Source organism: Taudactylus pleione, unplaced genomic scaffold (genome assembly GCF_031769625.1).
Source record: "Taudactylus pleione unplaced genomic scaffold, aTauple2 ptg000278l, whole genome shotgun sequence".
In the NCBI taxonomy this organism is placed as follows: Eukaryota; Metazoa; Chordata; class Amphibia; order Anura; family Myobatrachidae; genus Taudactylus; species Taudactylus pleione.
In genome coordinates, this window is record NW_028284680.1 from 1,021,579 (window position 1) to 1,025,058 (window position 3,480).

Consider the following 3,480-nt stretch of genomic DNA (forward strand, 5'->3'; position numbering starts at 1 on the left):
TGCACCATCGCTATAATAATAATAATAATAATAATAAATGTTTCCTCTTTTGCACCTCGTTGTATGTTTATGCTGCAATTAAAGAAGATGTTTCTATTATAACGTTTGCTTTGATCTCTATTTGTGGATAATAAGATTCGCTGATTTTATATCAGTTTTCTTTATACACTTGGCTAATTCTAGCACTTAATGTGGGATGTCAGCTGTACAGACCGGCTGCTTACAGTGTAGGAAATGCTGCAGCAGTTGGGGTGAAACTAGGTCAGTGAGACGTCTGCCTGCATCCACCGAGGAACAGGGATAAGACTACTGTTATATAGGAAACTAATACCTCTCCGCTAGTGAGCACAGAACAATACAGAGGGCCTGATTCAGAGCCGCTCGTTTGCTCTGAGCGATGTTCGCACAACTGCGCATGCGTATGGGTCGTAATGCGCATGCGCAAACCAGTCATTGCGGTCGGAAATCGTGCGCTCGCAAAACAGCGAGGGACTGCTAATTTGATTGACAGAATGTACCGTTTGTGGGTGGTAACAGGGGAAGGTGCTTGAAAACGGGGGAGTGGAAATCCGAACGCAGGCGTGCCTAACGGTCAAAAGGGCGTTTAATGGGAGTGCATAATTAGTAAAGGAGCGTCATCGATCACGTCACTTGGTTGTCTTTTAGCCTGAACTGCTCGCAGTGATAGCGGTAAGAAAAACCTACCACAAGCACTGCGAGCAGTTCAGATGCCTTTCGATGTTCCCAATTAATATAACAAATACCTGAGATGACGTGTGTTGCGAACGGCAAAGGGGGCGTCTTTACAAAATAGCGAGCGCATTTTTCGTTCGCTCACTCACACATAGAGGCGTCAACAAACCGCAAAGAGCGAACGCTCAATTTAAATAGCCGGCCCCTTTTTTTGAACGACCATCCGCAAATAGCGTCCGGCTCTGAATCAGGCCCAGAGAGCATACCAGTGACAATACTCGGATATGTTCGGTTCTCACAAATGCCATCATATTGGTGACGATATTAAAATGAACCTCTATATACCCCTGCCTGTACCTTCTAAAATCCTTCCTATAAACCTCTAAGGATGACGCTAATTTGCGTACGCAGTCATACAATAAATAGAGACTCCAGACTCAGAACATGTGGTTCCGAAGCACAAAGTATTATTCAAGTAAAAGTACAGTCACTTACACGCTATGATCTATGTACAATTTAGCGCAAAGGAATTGTACAGACCCCAAGTACAGTATACATACGCATGCGCTCTGGACCAGATCCCGGCATTCAGAAAGAAAACCTCTGTCTATCAGTGTTCAGCAAGTAGACTAAAGACCCAGTGTTTGAGCACACATGTTTATACCCCTCCAGAATAGACAGGACAATAGAGAAGTTTCTTGCTTATGCCATTGGTTCCCATGGGGGAACCATCTGTTACAGTGCATTTAACAGGCTGGTTCAAATAGACTCGCCCAGCCTCTAACAACTGAGGGTCTTTTCCCGCCCGCCTCCCCATGCTGCATCCTAACAGTTGGTCATAAAATATACATTTTGTTGCTTGTAGTCTCTGCGGTCCATAAGTTGGGAATGCATGATGCGATCTCCACACCGATAGTACCGGAATTCTGTTGAAAGAGTACGCATCAGTTCGAAACCAAACACGGCTGTCTTAACATGTATAGAACCTTAGTTATCAAATATCTTTATTTCACAGCATTTAAACTAACTGAACCAACTTAAATCATATACTTTAAAGGTTATTAAACCTTATGTGTAAATATGTAATGTGTGAGTATTCGGGGTTTGATATAAAGACGTATTAATGTGTGTATGAGGAAGGGTGCACTTAACTCTCACTAAGTGAACATCTTAGCAGTGTGACATGCTGAGCCAGATAGTTCCACATGCCCACTCTGTCAGCAGTCCCCCCCACCTGTCCCAGGCTTCAAAAGAAAAACTTATTATTCTCCCAGTCTCTTGTGTGAAATGCAAATAGCCCAGCTACAAGAGACAGACCTAAGATGACACTCTAGTCTTTGAAATCATGTCCTTGCAGGAAGCCTGCTAATGTAGGTGTGTATTCGAGCCAGACCACCTGTAGTGAGGGCAGACACTGTCCAGGAAGTTTATCTACACAAGCTAGTTGTCACGTAGCCATTTCTGAAATATATTCTTTATAATACGTAAAGTCATGAAATAGGCTTCTGGTGAATCGCCGTAACTTATGGTGATGGTCACAGATGCATTCGCATGATGCTAATAGTATTATCGCCACATGTACTAAAATGTGAGTTTATCTAAAATGGCACTTAGGCGGCCATTTTGCAAAATGGCGTCTTGCGGCCAGTCGCAAGATGGTGTCGCTGTGATTCAATTTTAAACTGATCTTGTCTCAGCCAATAATCCAGTTTCGACAGTCCACCCTTTGTTGGCGAACAACATTCTATCACAATCTGATCTTAAAATTTAATTTAGGTTTACATTTATATATTATTTAGTGTTATTATGGGATGGCACAAGGTGGTTCTTAATCCATCGATAATGTGTCTCTTAGTGGGGACATAAAACTACTATTATACGCACACCGCGGATCTTGGAAGATCATGTGAAAGGTGTGGGGATGCACCAGTCTTATAAAAGCAGTCTTGAAGGGGAATTTAGACTACATTTTACATTATCTGAGGTGTTTTAAAAATAACATTTCAATAATACATTTTCATGCATGGCTAAATATAATACATTAAATGATGGTATTTACTAGCTCAAGGTTGTAATGCAGTTCTGTATTTACCTCGGTATTCATACTGGCCACTATCATAATTTCATTATTTCATTTTACTCTATTTTTACATTTTCCACACTTCAACACAATAGGAACACACCGGACGCATATGCCAATTATTATGATGACAATCAGTATAAGGATTAAGAATTTGCCTATGCTGGCGATCACTTCCTGGACCCACTCCCCTAGACCTGGGAACCATTTCACTGGGTTCAGCCATGAAACCCATCCTTCTATCTTCTCCCCTACTTCAGCCACTTAAGCATTATGGTTCTTGCGAAATTCCCACTTTAGCTGCAGAATTTCATCCATCTTCCGGTCTATCACCTCCTTAGGGTCGCTGGTATCATTGGTGACATAGGTGCAACATTTTACTCCAAATTGGGTGGCTATCATTACGCAATACCCTCCAGTAACAGCAGTTAAATAATTCAACACTAGCCTGTGTTGCACCAGTTCTTTCTTGTACGCTTGCAATTCTCTCCCTGTGTACCTGAATGTGTCATCGTACATCTCGGTGATATTATCTTTCAATTTAGCAAGTTCCTGAATATATCTAAATTTTAATGTACCCGAGCAATTCTGGTGGGATCCAGTGTGACTAAAACTTGAAAGCCAGTTGTCTCACTAATTAACTGAGCGGCTTTATGCACATCACCAGGTATCATATTTCTCTTGCCTCTGTGTTCATATTGCGTGTG